This window comes from Hyperolius riggenbachi, chromosome 5 (assembly GCF_040937935.1).
Source record: "Hyperolius riggenbachi isolate aHypRig1 chromosome 5, aHypRig1.pri, whole genome shotgun sequence".
NCBI classification, from domain to species: Eukaryota; Metazoa; Chordata; class Amphibia; order Anura; family Hyperoliidae; genus Hyperolius; species Hyperolius riggenbachi.
The window spans coordinates 353,714,056-353,732,538 of NC_090650.1; the positions used below are offsets into that span (position 1 = coordinate 353,714,056).

General features: G+C 40.4%; 1 protein-coding gene across 3 annotated transcripts in view; it reads left to right on the top strand.

Annotated features, from left to right (window-relative positions):
* The window catches only part of DNAJC5B (DnaJ heat shock protein family (Hsp40) member C5 beta), a 346,166-nt gene that overhangs the window by 197,289 nt on the left and 130,394 nt on the right, over positions 1–18,483 (top strand). Inside the window, exon 3 of one of the 3 annotated variants that reach the window (XM_068237448.1) lies at positions 16,133–16,253. The exons of the other annotated variants lie outside the window; for them this stretch is intronic. The gene's annotated coding sequence lies outside the window, so the exon portion shown is untranslated. The remainder of the gene's footprint in view (positions 1–16,132; positions 16,254–18,483) is intronic. 3 annotated transcript variants of the gene reach the window in all.

Sequence of the window (18,483 nt, forward strand, 5' to 3'; positions counted from 1 at the left end):
TACAATCATTGGAACGGGACCTACTTAAACCCTCAATGAGATATAATGGTCTTACGTGCCTCCGGTTTTTTGTAAGAAATAAACGAATGCTTGAGACCCTTTCACACTTTCTGCTCACTAACTAACATAAATAGAAGCAAACTAACTGAACACCGTGACTCATCACCGACTTCCCCTTTTTAGGAACATTTGGTTTCTATTTTCTATACTCCTCTCTCACTGTTATACTCACCTGGGTTAACCCAGACACAGCGTACGATTAGAACATTAATTTCCTCCTCTTTTGAATGACTCACCAGAAGCTCAGTCTCCACTCTCCACTCCAACAGTCTGAAGAAGCTGGCTACAAACTGTTTAGACTCTATATTTACTCCTAGGGGTGGCCCTCATTTGCCACTAAGTTGGACTCCTAAAAGTTATCTCCAACACTTGATTATGTTAAAATGGAGGAAAAACAAACCAAACAAAATGGAAATGCATATATCTGTATATCTGTTTATTTGCTCACTTTTATATTGCCATGTAACTCCTATGTTGAACGATGCAATAAAAAACAGTGTTACAAAAAAAAAAATATTCTGCCCCAAATCCGTCCGGGCCCGGCGCCTTCCCCACAGACGAATGAAATATTGCTTTCTTCACTTCATCTGTAGTTATTGGTTCTTCTAGTCTCTTTCTGTCCTCTTCTGTTAGCCCCGGCATGCCTGAGTCCTGAATGTATTCTTCTATTTCCTTTCTTCTTTTTATCTTCCGCCTATCTACCTCCTCTCTCCCTATCCCATATAATTTTTCATAAAATTCTTTAAACACCCTTGCTATTGATTCATTTCTTTGATGTTTCTTATCTTGGGTGTCCTTAATATAGGGTACATAGTTGGTCTGTTGTTGGGCTTTTAGGGCTATTGCCAGGAGCCTCCCTCCCTTATTCCCGTGCTCATAATACATTTTTTGACACCTCCGTATTGCATACCTTGCTCGCATAAACATTCATTTTTTATATTTTTCTCTTTCCTTCGCCAACTCAACTAGAAGGTCCCTCGTCAATACATCTTTATGTTCTCTCTCCAATCTCTCAATGTTGGCTAAAAGTTCCTTTCTAGTTTTTTCCCCTTCTTTTTTAGCCCTGCTCCCTTCTTGTATAAAACAGCCCCTTATCACGCATTTATGTGCTTCCCAAATAGTCATATCTGAAATATCTCCCGTCTTATTTATCTCAAAATATGAATTTATATTATTCAGTATTCTTTCTCTAACATCCTCCCTTTGCAGGAGGTAGGTGTTTAATCTCCACTGGAGGGGTCTCCCTTTCTTAGTTGATAATAACATTTTCAAGTACACCGGGGCGTGGTCCGAAAGTGTAGCACCTATTGTTGAATCGACCTTTTCAGAGAGAAGGTTATGTGAGACAAATATGTAGTCTATACGGGAGTACATGTTGTGTGGGGGCGAATAATAAGTATAGTCTTTAGTTGTAGGATGCTGGAGACGCCAAACATCTACAAGCTGTCTATCTTGCAGCATTTTCCTTCCCCTCTTAATCCCTTTATAAGTGAGGAATGACCTACCTGATGATGAATCCATAATTGGTTCCAGCGTAAAATTCATATCTCCTCCCAATATCAAATCTCCTTCCGCGAAGTCATCTATCGCTCTCAAAGATTCCTCCATAAAATTTAGTTGCTTAACATTTGGAGCATAAAAAACACCCAATGTGATCTTCCTTTTTTCATATAATCCTTTAACCAAGAGGAACCTCCCCTCTCCATCCCTATACACTTCTTCCTCCTCCAATATCACCTCTTTCGCAAGTACAATGGCCACTCCTCGTTTTTTTACGTCCTGTGCATTACTATAAATTGCCCGAGGGTATTTCCTATTAGTTAATTTTGGATGAGCTAAATTTTTAAAATGGGTTTCCTGGATTAAAGCTATTTTAATTTTTGCTCTATGCATTTCTTGGAGTAGGGATTTTTAAACTTGTAAATAACATGTCTTTTAAGCCACCAGAAAGCAAGCAAATAATTTTGATAGTACTTTTTCGCCTATTTTTTAGTACTTTTTTTAGTTGAAAAGTGCTGAAAAGTTATTTTAAATCGAAGATGAAAAATTATCTCCCAGGAGAAAACTCAGGTGAAAAAGTGAATTGCACATGGGCCATGGAATTATTTTTTTTTCACCTGCATTATCTCATAGTAGATAACTTTCATCTTCTCTTTAAACTAAATTTTCAGCATTTTACAATTTAAAAAGTACGCAAAAAGTTGATGAAAAAGTACTATCAAAATATAATATTTTCTTGCTTGCAGGTGGTTCAAAAGGCATTTTATGACAAAGTGTGAAAATATCACCTAGGAGAAAACAGGAAATGCATATGGGCAGGGGCGTAGCAATAGCCATAGCTGCCATAGCAGCTGCTATGGGGCCCTGGGGCATAGGGGGCCCAGTGGGTACTTAATGTATTCACTACTAACTTTTTTGTGTTACTCCTAGCTCTGGCTTTGTCTCAGTGCCTATGAATTATGTGCAATATTGATTGTATGATCATGTAAATTGCTCTTTTCAGCCTACAGCGTGGAAAATCTCATGCATCCGAGCAACATTCACCTCCCATTCATTCGCCAATAACTTTATTGCTACTAATCACAATTAATTGATCTATATCTTTAGGTAGTACATTTTGCTAAGAATTATTTTTTTCTAAATCCATTTTAACAGGAAGATTAGGAAAGAAATGGAAAAAAATCATTATTTCTCAGTTTTTGGCCATTGTAGTTTAAAATTAATACATGCTACCATAATTAAAACCCATGTATTTTATTTGCGTATTTGTCCCGCTTATTATGCCTTTTAAATTATGTCCCTATCTCAATGTATGGCGCCGATATTTTATTTAGAAATAAAGGTGCATTTTTTCAATTTGCCTTCATCACTATTTACAAGCTTATAATCTAAAAAAAATTAATAAGATGCTCTCTTAACATGTATATTTAAAAAGTTTAGACCCTTAGGTAACTATTTATGTAGTTTTTTTTTTTATTGTAATTTTTTTTTATTTTTTTTTATTAAAAAATGTATGTGGGTGATTTTAGTTTGGGAGGTAAACAGCTATTTTTAGGTGTGATATAATGTAACTCTTTATTTTAAAAATGTATGTGGGTGCAGTTTACTATTTACTATATAGTCAAAAAAGTTCCTGGAGCATACGATCACGCTGCCAGGAACTATTAGGAGGCTGCACATTTTTTTTCCGGGCAGAAATACCGCGCTCTCTGCTTAGAAAACGTCGGTATTTCTCCGGGGGGCTTAGATCGGTGAATGGGAATTATATTCCCATTCACTGATCGGGGGGCTAGCGGCAGGCAGCTGGAGCGCGATCGGGCGCGCGCCCGATCGCATGCACCACGCTGCAGGAGCAGCACAGTCTATCTGGACGGATATATCCGTCCAGATAGGACGAAGTGGTTTTTTAACTCACATCCATAGGGTAGAGGCAGGAGGCATAGCTTAAGAGAGCCTCCATCTGAGGGCCCCATGAATGTTTTGCTATGGGGCCCCATGATCTCCAGCTACGCCACTGCATATGGGCCCTGGGTATTTTTTAGTTGAAAAGTCCTGGGCCCATATGCAATTCACTTTTTCTCCTGCATTTTCTCTTAGGAGATCATTTTTCATCTTCAATTTAAATTACATTTTTAGCACTTTGCAAAGGAAAACGTACCAAAAGTAGGTGAAAAAGTACTGTCAAAATTATGTTGAGTATTTGTTGGCTTGCTAGAGGTGCAAAAGGAATTTTATTTACAAGTTGTGAAAATATCACCTAAGAGATAAATTGGCCCCTGGAAAGTTATTTTAAATCAAGGCCCATATGCAATTCATTTTTTCACCTGTGTTATCTCCTAGGAGATAATTTTCATCTTCTCTTTAAACTAAATTTTCTGCTTTTTACAATTGAAAAAGTACCCAAACGTTAGTGCAAAACTGCAAAAGTATTATCAAATGTATTTTGAGTATTTCCTTGCTTGCTGGTGGCATGAAAGGCATTTTATGACAAGGGCCCATATGCAATTCACTTTTCCTCCTGACTTTTCTCCTAGGAGATAATTTTTCATCTACTCTTTAGAATTTTCAGCATTCTGCAATTGAAAAAGTACCAAAACGTAGTTGAAAAATTAATTTCAAAATTATTTATTTTTCTTGCTTGCTGGTGGTTTAAAAGGCATTTTTTTCTCCTGGGTTTTCTCCAAGGAGATAATTTTTCATCTTCAATTTAAAATAACTTTTCAGCACTTTGCAATTGAAAAGTACCAAAAAGTAGGTAAAATACTACAGTCAAAATCATTTTGAGTATTTTCTTGCTTGCTGGTGATTTAAAAGGCATTCTATTGACAAATTTGAAATTCCTAGGAGATATTTTTCAACTTCTCTATAAACTAAATTGTCAGCATTTTACAATTGAAAAATTGTAAAATGGGCCCATGGCCCATATGCAGTTAACCCTTTCTCCTGAGTTTTCTCCTAGGTGATATTTTCACCACTTAATAAAACGCCTTTCAAGCCACCAGAAAGCTAGCAAATACTCAGAATAAATTTGATAGTACTTTTCCACTAACTTTTGGGTACTTTTTCAATTGTCAAATATTGATAAATTAGTGTAAAGAGAAGATGAAAATTATCTCCTAGGAGGTAACTCAGGTGAAAAAGTTAATTGCATATGGGCCTAGATAGAATTGCAAGTTGCTCCTGAAAATGCAGCAGCCACATAGGATACATGTAAAAATGGCGCCAACAAATTTGGGCACAAGATTATTATTATAATTATTGATTTATAAAGCGACAACATATTCCATGGCACTAAATGAAGCCAATAAACAGCTTAGTGCGGTCCTGAACAAGTCTCATCCGCGTTAATTACTATTCCCCCCTCCAGGCCGCCATGAACAGTGGGGAAAGATGTTATTGGGCTGCCAGCTATTGCTGGCGGACGAATTACACTCTTTTTTAAGTGGATCCGAGATGAACTTTTATTCATTGCATAATTGTGTTCCTTTCATATAGTTTATAGGGCATTCCTCAAGCCAAATACTTTTTTTTTTGTTTTAATACACAAATTCCCTATAAACTAAACAAGCCTCACCCACAGCTTCTCCAAAACGCCAAGGGACTCAGAACCATGTAGCAAGGGCTTATGGGAGCTCAGTCTGGGCAGGAGGAGGAGGTGTTACTAGCCAGAGATTTCAGAGGCAGAGGGGAGGGGGGAGTGAATTTTTTACAGGCTGAGGGGTGGAGATGCAGTTGCAGATTACCTGTGTAATGGTGACAAACAGAACATGGCCGCTCTCATTGTATCACAGGAATAAATCATCATAAACTGTTGAAGCTGTTTGCAGCCAGATTTGCAGTGTAAACTATCTAAACTTTAGATAAGATATATAGACAAGTTACTTGTTATAGTAAGTTTTTCATCTTGGATCCGCTTTAAGCAATTTGGGCTCCGTCTTTTGCCGGCACCCAAACTAGCTTGTGAGCGCTGCTTTAGCCATAATTCACATTACGGTCTATAGTGCACCTAAATTTGCCGGTGCCAAATTGTTCTGCTTCGGCCCCATAGGAAAACATTACTTGCGTTTTCGCATGCAATTTCGCACTGCAGGAAAACGTGTGACCCCTGCCTCAAGCTCCTGTTTTTTACAAAAATAAGTTTTGTGAAAAAAATGATGAAATAAGATTCAGAATTAATAGTGCAAAAGATCTAAATCCCTTATGAACGACTGTATTCAAACCAAAATCTTATTTTAATTTTCCTAGTGACATCTCCGCTATAAAAAAGGCAATGTAAAGTAATGCCAAAAACTGTTTTCACATCCACCACTTGGGGGCACTGTTAGCATACTTGATGAGAATACCTTTATCATGCAAGTAGAAATACAGCTTGAAAACATTTTCATTTTGTTGTATTATGCTGAGAGCTTGGTTTAGTCCTGTTTTCCACTACAAATCGCAAATGCGCTGATTTTATCTATGCTCACTGCATTCACTGGGACATGATTATCATGGGGCAAAGGAGGGTAAAAAAATGCTGTGTAGGTACCACATTTGTTATATGATTTTCTAGGGCTCATACCACCTCCATGTAGCAAGAGGCACAACAGGCTTTGAATACTTTGAACAGAAGTGTAGGTAAGAATTCATACAAAAAGATAATTCATTTCCAGTGATCATGCTGTTAAATCCTTAAATCTAATTCAATTCCAGTGGACATGCTGTTAAATCCTTAAATCAACCTCCTTAAATGACATGTAGGGTGAGGTCGTCAACACCACTGCAATACTATACACATACAACCTAACTCTAATGATTTATGCAAATGTAGAAAAACTTTATTCGGCATGTGACATTTTTTTACTGTACACAGTAACCAAAAAAACCAGGGCTTATTCTCCGGACTTTTTAATGTGGGGGGAATGGGGTTGTGGGGATATTTTTCAGGGGTTTAGTGCAGTGTTCTCCAACCCTGTCCTTAAGGCCCACCAACAGTGCATGTTTTGTGGAAATCCACAGAGTTAGTTAAAGAGACTCTGAAGTCCCCTTAAAATCAAAATCATGTTTTTATTTATAAGTATGTTTGCCCTAATTAAAATGCTGCATCCCCGTGGCTGAAATCTAACTAAATCCCCCCAAACTCCCTGGGGAACACTGCGGGGAGCGCTTCCGTGAGAGGCAGAGCTTTCAGCTGCAGCTCTGCCTCTCCACGTGTTTATCAGCACTTATCTCCGCCTCCGCCCGCCCCTCTCAGTCTTCCTTCACTGAGAGGGGCAGGGGAGAGGCGGAGATACGCGCTGATAAGACACGTGGAGAGGCAGAGCTGCAGCTGAAAGCTCTGCCTCTCACGAAAGTGCACGGGGCAGAAACATCCACGACCAAGAAAGTCGTGGATTTTGCGAGGGGAGTTTGGGGGGATTTAGTTCGATTTTAGCTGCGGGGATGCACCGTTTTAGTTAAGGCAAACATACTTAAGAGGTTTTTAAAATAAAAACGTGATTTTACGGAGGCTTCAGTGTCTCTTTAACCATTTCAGCCCACATTTTATTTGGCCATTTGTCTCGGTTATTGCAACATTAAAATTATACCCCTAGTGTAATGTATGGTGACAAATTTTATTTGGAAATAAAGGTGCATTTTTCAGTTTTACATCCATCACTAATGTTTAGCCCATTATTTATTAATTATGTGTCCTCTTGACATAAATAATCATTTATTTTTATTCCCCAAAGTCAGTAGGTGTGTCTTACTATTTGGCCACAAGATGTCCCTACTGAGCAAAAATCCCATTAGCGTACAATGTACGCTAATTGGGATACAATGTATCACTTCCTTGTAACCAGGGAAGTGACGTAGGCTTCCCACGGAAAACTCCGATCCCAGTGGCGGTGGGGAGGTTATGAATGGAAACATTGTTTCCATTCATAAATTTAACGATTGGGCGCCGGAAACCAGCGGAAATTGCGGCGGGAGATAGCGCGGCCGCACCATTTACAGAGTAAACACTGTTTTTGAACAAAAAAAGTGTTTATTCTCGGCGGACATGTACGGATTGGCAAAGGGGACTTTTGTCCCCTGCAGCCAATCCCCCCTGCTAGCAGCAGCAGCGCAATCGCTGGCATCTGGCCGCAGGATTGCTTGCAGACCCCGCAAACTGCAGGGACGTGACTAGCGCATCCCTGCGGCTCTAGCACCTGCCGCTGTGGACGTCCTCGCGGCTGAAATGGTTAATCAGCTCTGCTGAGACACCTGTGCATGTTTGTGCTTTTCTGCATAAAAAATTACTGTTGGTGGGCCTTGAGGACAGGGTTTGGGAACTCTGGTTTAGAGGACCACTATCATGAAGAATTGTAAACTGTAAAGTTCATGTCTATAAAATGAAGTTTTGACCCAGAATACAATTCACAATAAATTTATTTTTCCTATGTTGCTGTCATGTAAAATCGGTAGTTTAAATCCCAAAAATATGACTTTTGGAGTAGTCCATCATGGGGATTCTCTAAGTTTTCTTTATTTTCAAAAGTGCTTACTGAATGGCAGTTCCTCAGTCTGACCACCAAAAACGTAATTTAAAGTGTGTTTTACTCCTGGAGAGATGTACATCTACATGTACCTTATATACTCGTCTATAATCCTAATTTTTCAGCATAAAAAATGTGCTGAAAAGTTACCCACTCGGCTTATATGTTAGTCAGCGGAGCAGAACAGATGGTGGAGCAGGTTGTGTTACTAGCAGTGGAGTGTAAGGATAGTGCACTAGTGAGCCTGCTTTGCCTGCTTCCCCCCGCTGTGTCCGATTCCCCCCATCCCCTGCAACATGGTAGGCAGTGTGCTGTGTCCCCAGGCTTGTGGACCGGAGCATGCAAGCAACCTGTCAGCGGAGCAATTGCTGTGTCTCATATCTATGACGCCATCTAGTGGCATCTTAAGACACAGCTGTATCATCCTTGGTGCACATCCGGCTATGGGGAAAGGGGATGACTTGTACTGGGGGCAGATATGGCTACTGGGCAGGAGGCTATATTGGGGAGGGGGCTTATACGCGAGTCAATCACTTTTTCCTGGTTTCTGATGGAAAAGTGGGTACTTCGGCTTATACGTGGGTTGGCTTATATGCGAGTATTGTTTAGATGTGTTTAAAATTTTACAAATGTTTGCAATAATGTTCCTTTAAATAACATTTTGCAATAGTCCATCCAGTTTTGTTGCATTATTATTTTTCTTTGCTGTGATTATTCACTAGGTCATTATTTTAAAGGGATTTTATTTATTCAACTGGGTTTATTGCTTTGTCTGTACATGTGTTTGTAATTACATAATTGGCCATTAAAAGTTACATTCTATTTTTAACTATCTGCAAGCAACCTGTTATTTAATTTTCTAATAAAATTTAATTAATCCCTTATATCTTTCACAGCATCTGTAGGTTTAATACAATGGCCCATTTATTTCACAGGGAAGGATACAGTGCTTTATTTTTCATTTGGACAAATGACACTTCTGCAATGTATAATCGTTGTCTCCTCCATATACTTACAGCTAAACGGTCTGCATATTTAACTGGTGGAAGGGGAGTGTTGGTAGTATGTCTGGTGCCAGATAAACACCAGCAAATGTTATGGCAGCACTGAAAGAGTCTAGTGAGTAAGAGAAAAACTGAAGGGAATTAAAGAGACACTGATGCGGGAAAAAAATTATGATATAATGAATTGGTTGTGTAGTACGGATAATTGCTAGAACATTTGTAGCAAAGAAAATGTTCTCATATTTTTATTTTCAGTTATATAGTGTTTTTTTTATAACATTGCAATATTCTCTAATACAGTGGCTTGCAAAAGTATTCGGCCCCCTTAAAGTTTTCCACATTTTGTCACATTACTGCCACAAACATGAATCAATTTTATTGGAATTCCAAGTGAAAGACCAATACAAAGTGGTGTACATGTGAGAAATGGATCGAAAATCATACATCATTCCAAACATTTTTTACAAATAAATAACTGCAAAGTGGTGTGTGCGTAATTATTCGGCCCCCTGAGTCAATACTTTGTAGAACCACCTTTTTTGCTGCAATTACAGCTGCCAGTCTTTTAATGTATGTCTCTACCAGCTTTGCACATCTAGAGACTGAAATCCTTGCCCATTCTTCTTTGAAAAACAGCTCCAGCTCAGTCAGATTAGATGGACAGCGTTTGTGAACAGCAGTTTTCAGATCTTGCCACAGATTCTTGATTAGATTTAGATCTGGGCTGTGACTGGGCCATTCTAACACATGAATATGTTTTGTTTTAATCCATTCCATTGTTGCCCTGGCTTCATATTTAGGGTCGTTGCCCTGCTGGAAGGTGAACCTCCGCCCCAGTCTCAAGTCTTTTGCAGACTCCAAGAGGTTTTCTTCCAAGATTGCCCTGTATTTGGCTCCATCTATCTTCCCATCAACTCTGACCAGCTTCCCTGTTCCTGCTGAAGAGAAGCACCCCCAGAGAATGATGCTGCCACCACCATATTTGACAGTGGGGATGGTGTGTTCAGAGTGATGTGCAGTGTTAGTTTTCCGCCACACATAGTGTTTTGCATTTTGGCCAAAAAGTTCCATTTTGGTCTCATCTGACCAGAGCACCTTCTTCCACATGCTTGCTGTGTCCCCCACATGGCTTGTGGCAAACTGCAAACGGGACTTCTTATGCTTTTCTATTAACAATGGCTTTCTTCTTGCCACTCTTCCATAAAGGCCAACTTTGTGCAGTGCACGACTAATAGTTGTCCTATAGACGAATTTCCCCACCTGAACTGTAGATCTCTGCAGCTCATCCAGAGTCACCATGGGCCCCTTGACTGCATTTCTGATCAGCACTCTGCTTGTTCGGCCTGTGAGTTTAGGTAGACGGCCTTGTCTTGGTAGGTTTACAGTTGTGCCATACTCCTTCCATTTCTGAATGATCGCTTGAACAGTACTCCGTGGGATGTTCAAGGCTTTGGAAATCTTTTTGTAGCCTAAGTCTGCTTTAAATTTCTCAATAACTTTATCCCTGACCTGTCTGGCGTGTTCTTTGGACTTCATGGTGTTGTTGCTCCCAATATTCTCTTAGACAACCTCTGAGGTCGTCACAGAGCAGCTGTATTTGTACTGACATTAGATTACACACAGGTGCACTCTATTTAGTCATTAGCACTCATCAGGCAATGTCTACTGGCAACTGACTGCACTCAGACCAAAGGGGGCTGAATAATTACGCACACCCCACTTTGCAGTTATTTATTTGTAAAAAATGTTTGGAATCATGTATGATTTTTGTTCCACTTCTCACGTGTACACCACTTTGTATTGGTCTTTCACATGGAATTCCAATAAAATTGCTTCATGTTTGTGGCAGTAATGTGGCAAAATGTGGAAAACTTCAAGGGGGGCGAATACTTTTGCAAGCCACTGTATTTGCAGTTTACACACTACTCAGCTACTCACTACTCTAAATAATTTTACAGAGCAGGCCAGTGAACTATTGAACTTGAGTCAATAAGCTTCAGAAGACAGAGCTCTCTGCGACTTTGAAAGTAGTGGATCTCAATGGCTCTTTTGCATAGATAACAACTGGAATTTCTTAACTCTTCCTGTACTGGAAACAATATTAGACTTACGTCTCTGCTCCTAATGTTTTATTTCTTAGCTGTACTACACATACAAATCATTATATCATAATTTTTTTTCGCTTCAGTGTCTCTTTAAACCGATGAGATAAACAAATGTATCAATAGTCCTAGTTCTAAATAGGACTTTCCTTGAATCCCGTCTTATTTTTTATCTAAAAGTTACAAACATAGTTTGTAAATTCATAATCGTGAACGACAAACGCGATGGGAAAACCCACGGCCACTGTCTCCCCTGATGTTTTATGTCCTCCACAGTGCCCATTGTGCAGTTACACTTAACCTATCACACCGTCTGTGCTGAGTGTCCATGCGCTATTTCCACTCCATAACATATAGAACGTGGGGCGCTTGGCTGATGTCACACGCATCCCACATGCTATAAAACCATCAACCACTTGGGACCCAAAGTACGAGAACACAGCACAGACGGCAGTAGGTAAAGTATAGCTGCACAGACAATGGGGGGAAGGGGGACATAAAACATTAAAGGGGCAGGGGCCTGGGGTGCGGCAAGGCAGTGTGGTGGCGCCACAAGTTCGATTCCCGCAAGATTTCATGCTGGAATCAGGAAACGGCCTGCTGTTTATTGTAGCCAACAGATCTCTCTCAGGGCTGGTGCACACCACAAGAGCTTTTTAAACGCTAGAGATTTTAAAATCTCTTGCTAAAGCAATGCTATGGGGATGTTTACAAAATCACATCGCTCCAGTGTGCACAAAAACATAGGATATCATTAGTTCGAGCTCAGAGCTCAGAAAAACTCTTCTAGTGTGCACCAGCCTTCAGATCAGATTGGATCAGAGAGATCTGTCTCTTGGTCGATTGGCCACTAAAATCGCTACCTTAAAGGGACTATCTTCCAATCCAAACACCATGAAGACTGATTGTCTTTGCCCGGGTATGTATTTGGCTGGTGTTTGCTCTCCATACTTTTTCCAACCCTAACACACAATTACTCAATTACTCTATGACCAGGTTTGTGAGCTTTGCAGTCTTCGGCATCAATAATTTGCATTGAAATGAAACAAATCTGATTGGCTGTGGCTCCACCCCCTTTTCTGAATTTGAACCTCAGTCACCCAATGACCAACTGTACCAGGTTTGAGACTTGTGCCATTAACAGTGCAAGACTGGCAGCAATTAAATATTCCCTTTGGCTTTTGTAGGCTCCACTCACTTTTCTGAATATTAATCCCAGTGACCAACTGTGCAAATTTTGAGAACCCTGCCATTAACAGTGTAAGAATGGCTGCAGCTTACATTTTCTCAGTGAAATGTGTATTTGTCTCCGCCCACTTTTTGGTTATGGGGATAAAAAGTATCCTATATGTTATTCCAGGTAATGTGCTATGTGTGTGCCAAATTTCATTCAAATCCGTTCAGCCGTTGTTGCGTGATTGAGTGACAAACATCCAAACTTTCCCGTTTATGGTATTAGTGAGATTTGTGGTATAACAATAGCTTACCTTTATTTTTATAATGGAACCTTCTTTATATAGCTTTCTTTTTTTAGTGTCAACAGCTTCAGGTTAATGTTGAGGTGTATTAGTGTGCACTGATTTGCACTTGTCTTTTACCTCACTGTACTATGAATAATTGTAACACTGTCTATTTTGTTAAATGTCTTGTAAATGGTGAGTCAATAAGGTGTGACGGTGAGTAGGTGGTGTTAACGCACATGTTTTCTTATCAGCAGATTACTTCATTGTCAGTTATCTTCAGCTAAAATAGCGAATGATAAGATGCTTTGAAAAATATATAGCTATGTAAATAACAAAAACCGCTACACCGTCACCAAAACTGAAAAAAAGACGCGTCTTTAAAATAAACTAAAAAAAGGCATGTTGGTTACACATGTCTGCAAACAAATTGAAGCTAAAGTGCCAAGTCAAGGCCTAACTGTAATCCTTTTAAATCATACGAGCTCTAACCGCTATACCCTAAGATGGCCATATATATATTCATCACTTTTACCAAATATGCCAAACATGCACTCCCCCGAAATATGTAGCTGATTCAGTCTTATTTAATTTTGTTCAATTTATCGATTAAAAATGTGGAGACGTGTGTGGAGGGGGGGGGGGGGGGCACAGGAGAATTGATGGCCACATAGTATGGCACTACATTGACCAGTACAGCAATCAGATGTGCTGCTACAGTTTTTGTGGCCCTAAGCAGCTGATTCATTATGTGTGGCCTTTCTCCCCCAAGTCAGAAGCTCCATATAATATGTAGACATAGTTGTCTCCCCTCCAAAATAAGTAGTCCTCCAGTAAAGGTAGGTAACCAAAGGTGTACCCACAGTATAGGTAACCAACTCCATCATAGGTAGCCAAGTTTTCCCCTCAGTACAAATAGCCACTCCCAGTATAGGTAACCATGGTGTCTCCCCAGTATAGATAGTCACCCCAAGTATAGGTAGCCAAAGGTGTCTCCCTCATCTACCCCCACTTCCGTCGTCCCCTGTAACATTGATGTCAGTGGGGATTTCTAGCTTCCTGCTGCCTCCCCATCCCCAACACTTACAGACCTGGAGATCAGTGGCAACCAGAATAGAGGAGAGCAGTGTGCAATGCAGCTTCAGACTAACTGGGAAGTGGTGGGAGGGAGACAATGAGGAGCTATGAATTGGCATAGCAAATGTTTTCCTTTTTATTTAGGAAAACAAAAGTTTGCTTTCTTAAAACAGAAAGAATTTGAGATAATTCAGGTTGGAGTGAGCTCCGAGGTGTCCCCCAGTGCATCACTGCTGAATATATGCAAATCAACCGTTGTCGTCCTTAGAAGCTAAACACACCTCCAGATCCGCTGAAATGCAATGATGTGTCAGCTTGTAATTAGTAGGGAGCCATAATAATCCAACATGCATAAAGACTGTTTCGGATTGGGTTGATCCTCATCAGTGCATGGCATGGGTTAATTTGGCTCTATAGAGTAGGACTCGAAACACCCAGAGGTACAGATTACCCAGCAAGCTCATGGTGACCCAGAACTCATTGTAGCCCTTTACACACTCCAATGAGTTTTGGTTCACCATGAGCTGGCTGGTTAGTCTTACCTCTGGGTGTTTCGAGTCCTACTCCATAGAGCCAAATTAGTCCATACCATGCACTGATGAGGATCAACCAATCCGAAACAGTCTGTATGCATGTTGGATTATTATTGCTCTGTACTAATTACAAGCTGACACATCATTGCATTCCAGCGGATCTGGAGGTGTGTTTAGCTTCTAAGGAAGACAATGGTTAATTTGCATATATTCAGCAGTAATGCACTGGGGGACATGTCGGAGCTCACTCCAGCCTGAATTATCGCAAATACTTTCTGTTTTAAGAAAGCAAACTCTTGTTTTCCATAGCATTTTAGTAAGGTTTTTTTTGGACCATTGAGCCCCTTGCACACTCCAATGAGTTCTGGTTCACCATGAGCTTCCTGGTTAATCTGTACCTTTTTATTTAGAAAACATTTAAAGGGGCACTGTGGTGAAAAATTAGAAAATTCCAAATACAAATGTGCACATACATACGGCCTTTTGGCTAAGATCAAGTGTAGTATCTGTTCTTGAGGTTTTTTTGGGGGGACCTGGAGGGATGGCACTGTGGCAGAGTGTTCTTGTCGTAACTCCCCAGAGGCTGATTGAATGGATCTATACCATGGTCGAAGCTGAATGGCTGAGGGCTTTGCTTAGGCGTACTGCCCCTGGAAGTGGCGCTCCAGGTGCACCTGAAAAAACCTGGGATGTGGCAGATCCCAGGCGGAAGTAGGGTGCTTTGGTCTGTACTGCCCATATGCATAGCCGACTAACGCAGCTCCCCGTCCTTTTGACTAGGGAGAGTGCAGAATTTTTATCACTCCGGCCGCAAGGTCGGGGCCAGCTTGCTGGCACCGGGGACTTGTCCCCTGGGGACTTCGGTTCCCACCTGGCTCCCTCTCGGGGGAGCCACGGACCATGTGGATGGCCACATGGCCCAGGCCCTGTGGGCAACCACAGGGCAGTCCAGGGTCCTCCAGCCCTTCGGGTGTTGGAGGATGCCGCCAGTGTCCTCCAACCCTCGGGTTGGAGGACGCTTAGTACCCCCTGCGCCCATGGCAAAGGGGGATAAGTTCCCTTCGGGGAACACTGGAAGGGCCCTGCTGTATTGTGGGGCCTGTGGCTACTCATGCACGTTTTGTGGGGGTGCTTTAGGGCACTCACGCTTTTTCCGTGCATGGGGCTAATAGCCTTGCTTACCCGGGACTCCTGTTGCATGCAACAGGAGCCAAGAAAGCTAAAAAAAAAAAAAAAAAACTTGTCCTGAAGTAAATGCACCATACATTTTTTTGTTGCTTTGACTTACAGAAGGTGTTATAATCTACCAACTCTGAACCTCTTAGCAACAGATTTTGGACTAGTCCATCTCCTCATAAGGTATTCTTAAAGTTTCTTTTTTATTGTTTAAAAACACTTCCTGGAATGGATGCATGCAAACATGCCAGCTAGCCTACCTACTCATGTGCCGCTACTCTGGAAGCTGGACTGTGCCACTATCATTCAAGGAGTGCCTTTGAAAGTAAAAGAAATCCCGAGTTTCTCCCATGAAGACATAGACTAGTCCAAAACTTGTTGGCAGGGGGGTGGTAGAAGTTGGTAGATCGTAATGTCTGCTGTGACAGCTAAATAGGAAGTAAAAAATGTATAATGCGTATAATCAGGGACACATGTATGTGTACAGACAAATGTAAAATGTTACAGTCTGTGGCCATAGTGACCCGTTAACATGGAAAACAAAAAAAAAACTTTTTTTGATTACTTTATTCAAAACAATCATCTGTTGTAGGCAGCTGTCTTAACCCTGGCTTTAAAGTATTGTCAGCGTATTCTCTAATAACTGAACCGTAATCATCATATGGTATCAATGACATCACAGCCCCAGCCAGTGTTCATTAATATTGTAATACTTCTTAGGTGTTCAGGAGAGCTTGGAGATAGGATGTCAGAGCCACAGAGAGTAATATGAGCCCCTTTTGCTCCAGCAAGCCCCATCCTCTTTACCTGAGAGGGAATAAAAGCACAAGCGTTACGGCAGGTAAGACTTTCCAAAATATTCATATTTTACAAAACGACACTTCTAGACAGATATTTATTTATTTTGTCTTTATATGCTCACACATTTATTTTTATAGATCTTGCATGTTGTGTATGTGGTGATGCATGTTTTTTTGTCAGTTAGCAGGTGTTTTTAGGGCAATAATTATGTCCAGCCAATATTATTTAGTTTTACTGAAATAATAGCACTAAAAGACTCATGCTGATTGGGTTACCGAATTTTCCACTTTTCCTTTTGTGTTATTCATTGCCCTCTGGATTGTACTTTAGATCTGCATTGATCATAATCATGTAGTAGACTTGTTTGTCATTTTGCTTAGTGGATTATTATTGATGTGCTTTATGTTGCTGTGAAGTACTGGAAGTTAGAGTACATTATATAAAGGCTGCTGTGGCCCCACTAGACCTCTGGCACCCATCTCTGGGAAGTTTATATCTTGTCCCTGTTAGTTTCTTGACCATTTTTAGTCCGTGTAACTGTTTAACCACTTAAGCCCGAAGGGTTGAAATTTTTTTACATCCGAGCAACTTTCACCCCCCATTCATTTGCCAATAACTTTATCACTACTCATCACAATGAATTGATCTATATCTTGTTTTTTCCGCCACCAATTAGGCTTTCTGTGGGTGGTACATTTTGCTAAGAGGCACTTTACTGTAAATGCATTTTAACAGGAAGAATAAGAAAAAAACTGAAAAAATTCATTATTTCTCAGTTTTCAGCCATTATAGTTTTAAAATAATACATGCCTCCATAATTAAAACTCACGTATTGTATTTGCCCATATGCCCCGGGTATTACACCGTTAAAATTATGTCCCTATCACAATGTATGGCGACAATATTTTATTTGGAAATAAAGGTGCATTTTTTCCGTTTTGCGTCCATCACTATTTAGAAGCCCATACTTTATTAAATCATATTGATATACTCCTTTGACATGCATATTTAAAAAGTTCAGACCCTTAGGTAGCTATTTATGTTTTTTTTGTTTTTTTTATTATTGTAATTTTTTTTAATTTTTTAATTTAAACTTGTATGTGGGTATTTTTTGGTGTGGGAGGTAAACAGGGTTTTTTTAATTTATTTAAATATATTTATTTAATACCAAGTGTGTTTTGGGTGTAATTTGCTATTTGGCCACAAGATGGCCAGAATCAAAAAGTCCTGGGAGCGATCGATCTCGCTCTCAGGCAGAAGAAAGGAGACCAGAGCTCAGAAAAGCCGCAGCGTCTGAAGAGACGCTGTTGGCTTTTCTCCGGGGGGGTCCGATCAGCGAAAGGGATTTATAATCCCTTTCACTGATTGGTGGGCTAGCGGCCAGCAGCGGGGGCGCGCACGGGGGGGGCCCGCGGGAGCGCGCGCGACCCGCGGGAGTGCGCGCAGCCCAACTGGACGAAAATTTTCGTCCAGTTGGGCTTAAGTGGTTAAAGTTACAATATGTAATATTACTCCCGCTGATGTAAATGAAAAAGTAACAATTGCACTTATTTCTTCTTATGTTTCAAACCAAGTTATTTAAATTCTCAATTTTCATGCATCTCATTTGGAAGTCACAGGGAGGGCTATGCACTAAGCACAGGTAAAGGTGGCTAAAAAAATGTCCATTGTGCATGAGCTAAACTAGAAACAGCTGTGCATATGCTCTGGTTAGGAAGCTGTGGAGGTTTTAATTTCACTGATTCCTGGCCATTGGCGATGTCTAGGCTGCTGCAAAGATGTAATGAAATCATGCAGGGATGTTTTGTAAACATTTTCCCTTACGTTTTTGATGATCTCTGCAGTTCTAAGCCGATGACCATGTACAATCCTCCATAATGTTAATAATATTGGAAGGATTTATTTAAAAAATTAGCTCTGTTTATTAGAAGCAAGAGTTTTTAATCAGGATGATACAATATATTGGCTAACTCAGAAGAAAAAGAGTAGGCTTTTGGCTACAAAGACTTCCTCAGACTTGATTCCTGTGTATTGACAACATTTAGAACACACAGCTTATATACACTTACAAGGAAATACATTGTTCTGCAACCATAAATACAGTGGCGTAGCTAAGGAGCTTTGGGCCCCGATGCCAGTTTTACAATGGGGCCCCCCAAGCACTCTATATATGACAATTGATCCGGTGCACCAAAACCTGCCAAGGACAACCACAGTGTCAGAGGTGCAAGAAGGAGATGGGGGACAGTTTGTTAATGATTACTACTATT